Source organism: Epinephelus lanceolatus, chromosome 3, assembly GCF_041903045.1.
Source record: "Epinephelus lanceolatus isolate andai-2023 chromosome 3, ASM4190304v1, whole genome shotgun sequence".
In the NCBI taxonomy this organism is placed as follows: domain Eukaryota; kingdom Metazoa; phylum Chordata; class Actinopteri; order Perciformes; family Serranidae; genus Epinephelus; species Epinephelus lanceolatus.
In genome coordinates, this window is record NC_135736.1 from 29941111 (window position 1) to 29955599 (window position 14489).

The window sequence follows — 14489 nt, forward strand, 5'->3', positions numbered from 1 at the left end:
CCGTCCTGCCCGTTTTGTATGGGGACTACGTACACTGAGGTTGGTGACAGAGATAAATACACAATACCAACACAAAGGGAGGGAGAGGGAGAAGAGGAATAGAGGGTGAGAGAGCAGCTGGGTATTTATACCGCCGCAGGCACAGAAGGGCCAAGTTCCCGTCATTTTAAGGGACAGTGTGTTACACATACAGAGGCAAACAAACCAGGAACTCAGACCGCATTTGTAGTTGTCTGCAGCCTGAACAGCACACTGTATAATTCTGGCATTCCCTGCGGTGATTTTGTTCAATGTCACCTGAAAAAAATCTGTGTATGGTTTGGTGTTAAGCATTCCTACATGTTCAGATGTGATTAGTTACATCATATTAACTCGGTAAGTTAAAGTTCTGATTATGAATAATATAAGCAGTCCTTAATGTCCTGATGATGAGCAGCTTAGTCACATAGAACAAGTTTAAACAAAAACTGTCAATCATAAATGGTATTCTTGGTAACCTTTGTAACTGTAATCATTTTTTTGGCCACTTGGAGGCAGCAGAAACAAGTCGTGAAAACAACATTGTCATGTAATCACCTTTTACGTTAACGTGTCAGCAAACAGTTGCTTATTTACACACTCAGCAGTGATCTAGGACCATTATCATTTATGTAGAGTTGTGTTTGTGTTCACCTGTTACATAAGTCCCACAACCACTCTCTTTTTGCTTTGTTTTTGGTCTCTACCAACTCCTAAGGGAAATATCTGACTCTTTAGCTACTAAATGCTCCACTATGTTCACTAGCTAGTTGCTAACTGTGTCTGTTTGCTGTTTGGTGCTGAACAGGTAGTGTGCAGGGGTTCACTGGAGCTGAAACTCACACCATCAGAGCAGTCAGAGTGAAGTCGGACAAACAATGAGCTAAAACTCGCTATAAAGCTCCATAAAGCTGAGGAGAGCTGCAGATTTGGGTGACAATGTAACACGTAAATAACAATAGTGATAAAAATTTAATTTCAGGGATTGATAAAGTATGTCTTCTTCTTGATAATTCTCTATAGGTTCTCTGTGTGACTGATTATCACTTTGTTTTCACATTTGATACATTATTATAACAAAAAAAAAAGACTGTGTTTTTTTATTATTATGTTTTGAGGTACTCTGCTTTTCATGAGGGCTGAAACCAGTAATTTAGTCAAGACCATTTAAACTGAGAACAAGTCATTACTAGGGCTGAATCATCAGTCGGAGACCCCTCAGTCGACTGAGATTGCTTCAAGTCCAGCAGTCTTTTTGTTTTGTTTTTGCTAGTCAGTGTGCTGTGCAATGTACCTCTGGGGACATTTTGGTCACCAGATTTTGCTGCAGAGTGAGCTACTCTTCGGTACAGACAGCTGCAGACGTGATGCAGCAGCATGGAGGAGGAGAAACTTTCCACCGTAATCCACCAAGATATCATTATATTCTCTCTTCTGCTTGGAAGTGATGGATTTACAGCTAACTGATACTTAATACAACACAGTCTCCGGCTTTCGCTTGATATGTAGTGTCGGCAAAAAATGATGCACATTTCTGATTCATCGTTAGCATCGCTAGCTTGTTTACTATATTACATAAATGCTGCCATCACTCTGAAGGAGTCGTTGAATATTTGTATTACACATCTAAATTTGATTAGACTGACACAATTCTGAATCAGGTACAGCCCTCATCATGACCAAGGCCAGACCAGTGCGAGTCCCACACTGCATGACACATTTACGATAAAATGAAGAACACAAAAACAATAAGTGCTTCTCAAATTGATCTGAGAGACGCATTTATGATTCCTCTCCAGTGACCGCTTTAATGACATATGAGTGACCCATAAGAAATGTCTTGATAATATAATCAACAGGTAATCATGTGTGGGACTGTTCCTTTGTTCTTTTTATGAGCAAACAAATAGGAACACTAAGGAGCTGAAATAAAACTTCACCACCTATATTCAGCACTCCTTTTTGCACAGGCAATTTAATGATATCCCCACAGTAATGGTCTTGAAATAAAATCCCAAGTCCTCTTTGCCTGAGACGGAGACAAGACCGAATAAAACTGCTGTCAAGTCCAAGACGAGACCAAGAACCTTCAAAAAGCATTCTTGAGACCAAGACTGATCCGGACTCTAAGCTGAAACTGATTATAATTTTCATCATGGATGAGTTTTTTTGTTTTGGATTAATCCATGAATTATTTAGTCAGTTAAATGTCCTTGAAAAATGCCCATCACTATCTTGGAGCCCAAGATGATGTCTTCAGTTGCTTGTCCAGTCTGTCCGAAACCCAAAGACATTTTATCAAGATGATATACAACAAGAGAAAGCACCCAATCCTTACATCTGAGAAGCTGGAACAAGCTTGATACAGACAAGTAATCGATTACCATAATTATTGTTTATCATTGTCTGTATGTCTACCAATAACAATTGTTCCAGCACTACTTTCCACATCCAGACAAACCTTCTCATATCTGAATATCACCCAACCCAACATCCTACATCCCACTTCTACCGAACGTCCCTGTGTCTTTTCATGCATCCTAATGTGGAACTGCCTCGATATGGGACTTCTACAATTCCCAGTGGCTTTCTTTATGTATTTCCCTTTGTGTCCTTATAAACAGCCTAAGCCTTTAAAGCAATGCAGTCAGAGATCTTAACAGGACAATCCAGACATCTGACCTTGACAACGCTGAAGGAGCCATTAAAAAAATTGCACACGAGGAATGGGGACATAAAAATCTGTGTCCCTTCAGTTCAAATAGCTTCATGCCCATAAATAAGTCAAGACGCTCATCAGGATGGATGCTTTTACATCCAACTACACTACTACTAACCATTATATAACCCAGGATCCAACCACACAACAGTTGCGGCACTCACAGTGAATTTTCTTGAAATGGGGGCACTCTGCGATAAAAATAGTTTGCCATCTGGCACAGTTAACTTTTCTTATCCTCAGGCAAAGATTATAAAAATATGACTCCAAAATTAGTTGAGGTGTTTGACTGCAGGTGGTAAAGACAGCACATGTGCTATCCAATTTGTGAGTAAACAATCGGTACATCAGTACATGATATCAAAATTAAGTGGCCATAGCTTCTCTTTCTCTCCTCTACAATCGATCCTGTTTAGAGTTCGTCTCTTGGTAATTGCTCTTAATATGAGATAACATGATTTTTATCTACTCTGGGCTCACTGGGCTCTTTGTAACTGGGTGTGAAGTGATAGAAAGAGGCCATTTACTGTATGCTGGAGATGATACTATACAGGGAAAAGAATGAAGAATGCCAGTGTTTGTGTGTGAGACATAGAGTGTCTCAACTCCAAGCTCTCCCAATCATCTCATCCTCGTCGAACTATAAACTATCCTCTCTAATTCTGGAAAAGCAAAGGGGGATTTCCACATCCAGCCAAAACATGAGAAACGTCCTATCAACAGGGATCTCAGGGATGAACTGAAGATATAGACAGAAGGCATGGTCTGGTTTCAGCCACATGAAGAGATGACAGGCTTTATCAGTTGAGGGTTTTAAAGCTACAACAAACTTTTCTCAGTTTTACTCCAGCCTTGGCCTAAATCCTGGTTAATAATGGTTTGTTCCCTACTCACTGTGACTGATTGAGACATTACCACCATATTAAGTTAATATGACAAACTTGTATTATACTATTTGTATAGCACATTTCATACACAAGGGCATTTCAAAGTGCTTTACAGAGCAATAAAATATAAAACATAAATTTCAAGGCAAAGGGTTCTGACGAATATGTTTGGTGTTTTGATATCTGCTTGCAAGAAAGCCCTCACAAGGTGCTGGTTGCTTCCTGAACCCCAACATTAGGGCAGTGGATAGATATTGTAAATGATATTTATGTTATGGAAAACATTACTTTCTCTCTTCATTTTCAGAAAAATGTGTTCATTAACTTCTGGGTGAAGTGGGTGAAATACACAAGACCCTTATGACCCGATGTTTAGTCAAGCAAACTTCATTGACTGCTTTTATTTTGTCTCTTTAATCTCTCCCAAAATGTTCTACAAAGTTTTTAAACTGGAAAAAATTTGAACAGCAGGAGAAATTACTTTGTTCATCATATTTTATGTTTTGCTTTGTAAACTGCTGTCGAAAAAATAAAAATAATAAAAAAAATATATAAAACATAATAAAGGATACAGAAAAGAATAAAGATAAATAAGATATAAAAGGTAAAATTAATTTCGAAATGATGTACAATAAAAAAAACACCATTAAAATAGCAAAAGTGCAGACAAGAGGTGCAAAAATATATTTAAAATGATTTAAAATTGAGTTTAAAAATAAGTTTGCAGTCATTACAGGGTGGAGTAGGCAGTGTAAAAAATTACATTTTTAACTTTGACTTAAAAGTGATCAGAGTCAGGGCTTGTCTAACATCATCTGGGAGGTTAGTCCTTGTTTGTGCTGCATGATAACAAAACGCTGCTTCACCATGTTTTGTTCTGACTCTTGAGACAGTCAGTAGTCCGGCCCCAGACGTCCTCAGGGTCCTGAAGGTTCATATGTCACAAACATGTCAGAGATATATTTCGACACTTGGCCACAGTGCAAATTAAACACAAGCAGCAAGATTCTGAAATCAATTCTCTGAGTGACAGGTAGCCAATGTAAGGATGTTAGGACTGCAGTAATGTGGTCACATTTCCTAGTTTTAGTCAGGACTCCAGCAGCAGCATGCTGAATAAGCTGAGGTTGGCGAGCAGCTTGTTTTTTTAGTCCTACAAACAGACCACTGCAGTGATCTAATCTACTGGAAATGAAGGTGTGGATGAGCCTTTCAAGGTCTTGTTCTGACGTTATTCCTCCAACTCTAGCAATGTTTTTTAAATGGTGAAACGCAGATGACTTTACGGATTTGATGTGGCTGAGGAAATCTGAGTGCAGGATAACACCAATGCTTCTTGCTTGACTCTTAACTAGGTCCAATATTCACTTTCCTTTATGCTCCACTATTTTCACCAGCCACAGACATATTTCCTGCTGCACCTCAATGGCAGCTCTGCCTTAATGTTGTTGCTATGCTGTTGCTTTGTCGCTCGTAGTGTGAACACAGCATGGGCTAACATTATGTGGGTAATTACAGCGTCAGATGTATGCTAGTATGTTGCCACAACAACGCAGTGAGGAGTCAGGTGATGATTCTCTGTGGGTTCATCACTGTGAGCACTCCCTTTCACGTTACACAGTCATTCAATCCATTGTTAATAAAATGGCAATGTATGAGTGCAGCTGTAAGCACTTGACATTATCTGCTTTACACTTTCATCTGCACCTCCCTGCATCTGTCTTGTATATTTGATAAGTTTTCTATCCTTGCAATTTGTGTTTTAGTGTTTATGTGCTGTATTTCTTGTTTATTTCTCGTGCAATATGTGAAGCACTTTGAATTTCCTTTGTGTAAGAAATGTGCTAAACAAATAATCGTGCCTAGCCTAGAGGAAAGGAAAGAATGAAGGATGGTTAAACTGGGCACTGATAAGAATATTATATGCTTTGTGCAATATAGACACAAGATTAGCTCTCATAAATAATCAGATCCACCTGGAGAAGTCGCTCGCAACTCAAAATCACTATCAAAACTGACGGGATTGCAGAGATTTAAAATATGAACCTCCCACTATCTAATCACGCAACAATTTTTTGGCACTTATAAGTCAATTGCTGTAGTGATGATGATGATGATGATGATGGGGCTTGTAAGAGTGTTATGCACATCAAAAAAAACACACTGAATATGACGGAAGGCAGACGCTGGGAGTAGAAGTGCTCATGTCAAAATAACATGCATTAGCAGACTGTCTCAGCAGATTATATCATTGATTCATTCGACTGTATATGATGCATCTCATCATGGCGCACACAATTAATGAGTCCAAGTATCATTTATTTTAATTCAATGATTGCAGCTGTACCTAATGTGGTGCATGATTAAGCAGCCTGAAGCAAAAAGTTGTGCTCTCATTACTGAAGTTAATAAACGGACGGCAACAATGACTGAGCACTGTTTTTAGTTCAGCCTCCAGTATAATGACATATAGTTATCTCACAACTGCTATTAATAGAGTAGCTGTGGTCGGTCTGTATGCACCGTAGATTGTGTTTTGGCATCCAAAATTGTAATGCATTTGTAATTAGTCTTCGTTAATTATTCAACAGTATCAGATTTCTGCTGTTGCTGGAGACAGATGCACCGATCCCATGAGGAGGAACGTGTTGGAGGCAGCACAGTAAAGCCGTTCCCTCTCATTTTTCCGTGTGAGGAAGAAATGCACGGATGCACTACACCGCCTGGCAGCTTAACCACTCAGCTGAAGGAACCACACTCAGCGAGGAAATCCTTATGGAGAAGAGGCGAGAGATTCAGGAATGTGATCGAAGACAGAGAGAGAGATGTTGGAGGGTGGGGGGGGGGGGGGGTGGGGGGGGCGGGGGGAGAAGGAAAAAAAACACATCTCTGCTGGATCCCAGAAGACGTGCAAGAAGAAAGGGGGTAAGACCAGAAATAAAGAGGAGAGGAAAAACAGAGCTGATAAAAACCCAATGAAGAAGGGGGAATGGGCACAAAGGCTGTGAGGGAAAAAACACTGCAGAGGCTAAAGTAACAGACAGCAAACAGAAATCTGCAGTCATGTGGAAGCTGAAAGCACGGGAGGGTTGACAGAGGAGGGGAGAGAAATGGGATGTGGCTGCTTCCTGTTGTCAATCCTAATTTCAACACACACACTCAGACGTACACGCGCGAGCACACCTCGCCCTAACAAGCATGACTCACTCCAGCACCTCGGAAAGAAAGCCTCAAGGTGACAAACATGCACGCGTGTTTACCCGGACGCTGGGGGACCTGGAAAGGAAGGCCGCCATCTTTTCCGGGCGATGAACATGCAGGTTGTTAAGTCTGGGGCGTGATTCAGAGACAATGACTCGGCAGTGGCTTCACACGTCCTCATAACACCGATTCACTCGTGGGTGAGGGGTAACCGCATATTTGTGACCCTGGCGTTCACAGTTTGCTGACGGTGCCGCAGAGTTTTGTCTCCTCTCTATCTTTGTTTCCATCTCACCCACACACCCACACACACAGCATCCAGCTACTGACTTTATGACACGCTCTTTGCTGGGATGTTGTTCAGAACACCACACAGAGTTAGATGAAAAGACCACTCTCATAATTGTGTGGTAAATGTGTAAGTGGAGTGAGCAGCTAATTAGCTTAGCATAATGACTGGAAACAGGGGGAAACAGCTAGCAGGTAACCAAATCCACCTACCAACATCTCCAAAGTAATTAAAAGGCTGCATCTCATTTGTTTAATCCAGTGGTTCCCAACTGGTGGGTCGTGGTCCAAAAGTGGGTCGCAGGTCCATCCTGAATGGACCACAAGTGACTCACAAATGTGTCGAGTTTATAAAAAACACACTTTATTCTGAAGTACACTGAATTTTCTTTGAAGTACAGTGCCATTTCCTGTTGTAGAGTGAGTGAATAACAGACAGCTCCTTGACAGAGACAGCAAACTAGCTCTACCACATGGCCAAACTCAAGTATGACACTGAATATATTAAACTTTGTGGACCTTAAACTAAAGAACTAAAGAGAAATCTGGACCCTGTGGCTGGACCAGTTGTGAACCACTGGTTTGATCTGTACAATTAAGTGTTAAATGAAAATTCACAGATTAATGCTGAGCTGTGTGGTGCACAGAATAAACTACAGAGGAATAATTAATATGGCATTATTAATTAATATGGAAGCATAATGCTGCCAAGCCAGAAAAAGACAAGTACCATGCTGTAAAGTGAAAAGTTTAGTTATAACCAAAGATATATTTTCATATTTTCAGAACATACAAACTTATCACATAATAACAAGAAACTTTTCGTGTTATAACAATATACCATCTATCTTATTATAACATAAAAAAAAATTACGCTATAATGTGATAACTTTATAACAAATTTTTACAATGTAAAAGTCATGTTTGAATGAGGAAACAATAATGATAAATAGTATACTGTTGTAACAAGAAAAGTTTCTTATATAACATGACAACATGATAAGTTTGTATGTCACAATGTGAAAAACATCTTGTCACAACAATAAACTTTTCACATTATAACGTGATACACTCATTGTTTATCTTTATAACAGGATATGGCAGGTCATCAAATATTAATGTCATATAGTTCTATTTACAGTATAATAAAAATTGATCCTTCAAGTCCTGCCCCCGGACGCAGACTGGCCAATCATAATCAGGCCAGCTCAGACCAGGGTCCAACAACAACTCAGCTGTGCTCCATTGACTCTAATGCAGTTGTTTCAGATTTCCTTCATTTTCAGGCTGGTTTTGTGGATTTGGAGCTAAATGTTGTGCCTGGGGCACGTCGTGTATTAATGATACTCGTTACCTGGAGAGGTTGGAAAAAGATATACGTTTCTTCCCTGTTCCAAAACCAAAATCAGACCCTGGAAAGTGTAGGGTTAGCTAGCTAGCTACTGAAGATATAGCCTACTGAATGTACACATATGCTGCTTTTGCTTTTTAATGATTATAACAATGAAAAAAAGACCGACCCTGCTGTACAGGAACCAGTGAAGGGAAGCAGGGAAACTTTGCTGATTTGAACCAGCTGTGTGTCATCGCATTGTGCACAGATGAACACTGTTTGACTTCCCCCAGAGGTCCCTGCCCAGCTGCAGAGGTCTGAGCACTGGCAGCTGCATGGAGGGGAAGCCAAACACCGTTCATCTGCACACACTGTGATGCCACACAGCTGGTTCAATATCAGCAGAGTTTTCCTTTATATTCATTGTCTTGTGTGGCGATCAGCAGTGATGTGGTGGTTCACTTTTACACTGTGATCTGTAGCCTATAGTTCGTCTTTAGCTTCTAACTATCTTTGTCTTTTTAACCTGTTGTTGCTGCTGAGTCAGTTTGACATCCTGGATATATCCTTCAAACACAGACTGTAGACCCCTCTGTCTGCTTCTCTCTGGAATCACTGTTTCAGTTTTCCAAAAATATGATAATATTAATTCAGGGAGTGCAGTTAGTTAGAGTATGGGCTCCATGCCTACTCTAACAGCTTGCCGGACCATCACAAAGGGGTGGGGCTTAGTGAAAGGCTAATTGCACCACTGATCTTACCACATGCCTCCTTGTATTACGATTAAGGGGTCAAATAAATTTAATTGTGCAAAGAAAACTCATGAGATCAAGACCAAATATGTCATAGTGAGTTTCTTCAAACTTTACAGGCCATAGTTTCATATTTTACTGGCTAGAAACTGCATATCTGTTATGTACAGTACATACAGTAATCAAATGCTGCACAACCCATCATCACTGTACCTCTGAGATGTGCAGAAGTTTCAATCATCTACCTGCTGGCTTTACTCCACCACGCGTTTATACTCTGGGGGATCCTGTCCTATCTCCTACCTTCATACTGTTACACACTTCCGATTGATCTGTCCGTATTGAATTAAACATTATATACAACAGCTAAGCTCCGCTGCAAACAATGTGCCTCACTAAATCCTAACAGGAACACTAACGCACAGCGGTTGAGATACAATCAATACCACTGATTAGAAAGTATAAGGTCATAGTGCTACATTTTAGTTTTACCGCACATTCCCCCTCAGCGCCCAGACAACAAACACTGGTTTTGCTCTCTGCTGCTTTTCCTCCCCCGAGACCAGAGTAAGCGGCTTGTTTGCCTCATATTCATTCAAACTCTGATGCCTCCTTGTCCCTTTAAGCTCTTGGAAATAGAAAAAGCTCCAGTCTTGTTAAATTTAGGCCTTGAGAGCCTGCTAACAAAACTCCAAGCTACAGTTTTTTATCAAACGAATGAAAATAGGCTTTGAAGACCTCAAATGTCCTTTTGCTACTGCATATGCTCAGGGAAATAATGAATAGCTAGGCCAACAATGTTTCATTTCCCTGCCACTTAAAAGCCATAACAAATATAGTCTGGTATAGCAGAGACATCCAGCTGTAACAGGCATGATTAATAAGGCATGATCTTCTGAAGGATTCTGTTTAAATGTTAATTATAATCACTGGTCAGCCTCCTTTCACAGTTGTCATCATCTCTGGCCATTAATTCAAAATTATGCCTCATTAATATTAAAGCGCGGAGATGATTGACTGAAAGGCCCGCATGAGGAAGACGTGGCTGTAGCATGAATACGAGCTTTCTCCGCTCCAACAAAGGACAGCTGCTCGTGTGTCGTTCTGTTTTGACACTTGGATCGAATGGTGAGGTTTTTTTTGGGGGGTGAGACAGATTCAGTGGGCTACATTGTGTTATCATGTCATAATGTCACACATTTGTATGCATTACACACAAACACACAAAGAGAAAGGCAGCGCGAGGAGATGTGTGGAGAGTATGGCTACACGAGAAGGAGATGTGGAACGGACGAGGATGAAAGGGTGAGAGAAAAGGGATGATGAAAGAGAAAATGCACTGTTTTAAAAGTCTCTCAGGGGGAAAAAAAAATACACGACTGGTTTCCCAAGAAACCACTAATCCAGTTCTGAGCCCCGATCAATCAGGGGAGAGTAAATATTTTATTGTGGCTGGAGCAGTCCTCGCAAAAACTAGATTCCTGTTACAAACCACACGACTGAGTCACCCAGAGACACAACGGCAAGGTGATGATGTGGAGCATTTCATCATGCATGATAGAAATTGATTCATTATGGAGGAAAAGGCCACCTGATATTCAGCTGTCAGACTCTGAAACAGAGAATGAATCTGTCCTTGAATGCTTACTTGCAATGATGACAGTGACGATACTTGTCGATGCAATCGTCATCTGAAAAACAGAGGTGCAGCTGGAACAAAACGGGGTAAAAATAACAGATTTATTGCGTATGGAAATGTGCAGAGTAGGGCTGCACATTTAGGATATCTCAGCTGACATTGGGCGAGAGGCAGGGTACACCCTGGACACACTGCCAGACTATCACAGGACTAACACATAGAGACAGACAACCATTCACACTCACATTCACACCTACGGGCAATTTTAGAGTCACCAATTAACCTGCATGTCTTTGGACTGTGGGAGGAAGCTGGAGTACCTGGAGAAAACCCACGCTGACACGGGGACAACATGCAAACTCCGCACAGAAGGACTCCCCCAACCCAGGAACCCTCTTGCTGTGAGGTGACAATGCTAACCACTGCACCACCTAAGCAAGTTAATAAATGTACTGTTATAATAAAGTTAAATAAAGTGCTATCGTAATAAGGTTAAATTGAGTAGAAATATAATGAAAATAAGTAAAGTACTGTGATAATAAAGTTAAAGTGTTGTTATCACTAGCAGCACTGCTATAAGAAAGTTAAATTATGTATTGTTCTAATAAGGTTAAATTAAGTACTGTTATAATACAGTGACATAAATTACTGTTATAATAAAGTTAAATACAGTACTGTCATATTAAAACTAAATTAAGTATTGTTATAAAAAGGTTAAATTCAGTACAGTTATAATAAAATGACAAATTACTGTTATAATAAAGTTAAATAAAGCACAGTCACATTCAAGTAAAATTAAGTATTGTTATACTGATATAATAAAGTTTAAGTGCTGTTATCATAAAGTTAAAGTACTGCTATAATAAAGCTAAATAAAACATTGTTATAATAAGGTTAAATTAGGAACTGTTTTAATAAAAAATAAATACAGTGCTGATATAATAAAGTTCAGTTGAGTATTGTTATAATTGGGTTAAATTATGAACAGTTACATTAAAGTTTAATAAAGTACTGTTATAGTAAGGTTAAATAAAGTACTGGTAAAATAAAATGCGTTTATGCTGAAGCACCTGGCTCGCCTCGGGCCGGATGTGTCGATGTTTTTGCGGTAAACTTGAAGCATCTGGTCAACAGTCCGCTGTTACAGTAGCAGTAGAAAGTTAAACCGTTACAGGGGCGCTGTTAAACACGAGGATTTATTCACTGTGAGAGGGAAACAAACTAACTGCTCTCCAGGCATATATTAATAATGTTTGCAAATCCCACCGGTGCTCCATGGTTGCAAAATGCCTGCTTATACTGTATACGACTGGCCTGGAGAGAGTGGACAGGATGGGCAGTGGGGTGCGTGTGACATATCATGACACATTATCTTTTCTCTTTTTGTGTCTGTGAGAGGGAGAGATGATGAGCCGAAACGGATAAGTGAGTTTTAAGGTGGTGGCTTAAAAAAAACAAAAAGACGTAACAATTTTTATTTTATTTTTATTCAATGGTTTGAAATACGTCATTTTATAAAACCCATGTGGAACGAGATGTAATACATTGAATATAATCGATACGTTACCCACCCCTGATTGGATGCAGGTCATGTTTGGCATTTTGTTTAAAAAATGTCTTAAATCATTCATCAATTTATATAATTTATTTTTTCACCATCAACTGATAGATGCATCAGCTAAATGTATCAGCTCGAGTGTAGACTTCTGCAAATCATACAAGCATTTTAATCTATACACACCAGCAGCACTCTGATCTATGACAGCCTGACAGCTCAAAAGACAGAGAAAAAAATCATGACAGCATTGTCTTAATATCAACTTTCCATTGAGGAACCACACACATACTGACACTGAACCCCAGTACATCCTCCAAGCATCTTACAGTCCATCTGCGAACAGTGTAACAAGCACTGGTTACTTCAACCTTTCATGTCAGTCTTAACTAAATGAGAAAGAAGACAGACGTGTCCACTGAAAGACTCGTTACACCATCCTTCCTGTTTCCTGTTTCCTTCATGTTCAAAGCCTTTCATCCAGCCTTAAGGACACACACGTCAGTTTCTTCCATCTAATGACAGACATGAATAGCCCTCCGCTCATAAATCCTGCTCTATCTGAGGGCTAACATTCACTGGATCATTCAATTTGGGTTATCTAATACCATGCAGAAGCCTTTTATTGTTAAACACCACTTCATATAACTGCCGGAAAACCGAATGCAGTGTCTACATGCGTACCTTTGGTTTGCACAGAGCATAATTCTGTCTGTACAATAAAGTCTTAAAATATCCAACTGCAGACATCAACTGAGCTTTGTGAGTATAACAATGAAGAAAGTACATGTCAAGTACTAATTATATAGAGTTACAGCATATTTCAAGTTAATGAAGTATTTCACTGCTGGGAAGATTGTCTTTTCATAAAACTGGGCTGTCAATGCAGTAGAAAGGTGCAAATATTTGGTGCTGAAATTGGTGGTACATGACCAGAGAGGAACAGAGGAAAAGGGCAGCGGGCATTCGCTTTTGCTCAAGAGGCGGAAACCTTAAAACAAACAGCTCAATCAACTGATGGAGCAGCTGATTGATGGAAGGGAGTCAGCTGATAGATAACATGATTCCCTCTATGCAACCAAATGTCATTCAGGGCACCGTATTTTAACTGCTCTGGTCTGCCTACTGTTGCTGCTTCCTCTGCAAGCTGCTCTGCAACCTGCCTCTACCCCAGCTCCTCCTTTTTATGTTGTGTCTGACTTATCAATGTCATTTCTGTTTTCACTGATGCTGCTCTGTTCCGTTCCCGGGGGGTCTTTGCTGCTGCTCTCCCTGCCTCAGGCTTTCCATATGGGCACATATAAGGGCAGAGAGGTTTGCTCTCTCTGCCTCAGGCTTTCCTCATTTGCGAGTGGAAGGGCAGAAAGGTGTGCTCTCTCTGCCTTAGGCTTCCATGTAGGTGCATGGAAGGGCAGGGAGGGGTGCTCTCTCAGCTTTAGGCTTTCCATGTAGGTGCGTGGAAGAGGCTTGCTGGGTAGGCCCGAGGAAAAGCAGAGAGGCCCCAGAACAGCGCCATACCACCAAATATAATACTGCAAATGGAAATAAAGTATTCTGTGGCTACAGTGGTCCTGACCAACTAGAATATGTTTCTGAAAACATATTAGGCAAGAAATAGGCAATAGAGCAACAGAGCCTTGGTATACACTTGATCAGCACTGTCGAGTTTTACCATTTGAGTTGAGTTTAATCTGAGTTTGAGAGAGAGCTGGATCTCTTTCTCAATCCGCTTCTATACTCTTGTCAGTGGAAGCCACGGGCAAACAAAAAGAGGAAATACGATCTGTTGTTCAAGCAGCAGCCCTAGAGCCAGCAAAAATCTGCTGAATGATGCAAATGAGATCTGGGTGCTGGTAAGATAGAAGTGAGTTTACTACAGTTCATTTACACATACTACCCTCATCATTATACACAAGGCTGGTTGAAAATGGATGAAGTATTCCTTTAATAAACATCTTCAACATAAAAAATGATGTACAACCATTCTGTGCATGCATTTTGTGTTTGGTGTCAGCGCTGCAGTGTTTTTCTGTAATCCAAACAATTTACTGGTTTACACAGCATCTGTTCCTGCAGGGTTCGAACAAATACTACTCC

The 14489-nt window shown here is 40.2% G+C and overlaps 1 protein-coding gene across 2 annotated transcripts in view; it reads right to left on the reverse strand.

Moving 5' to 3' along the window:
• Window positions 1-14489, reverse strand: part of fbxo41 (F-box protein 41) — a 76724-nt gene that overhangs the window by 29109 nt on the left and 33126 nt on the right. The gene's annotated exons all lie outside the window — the stretch shown is intronic.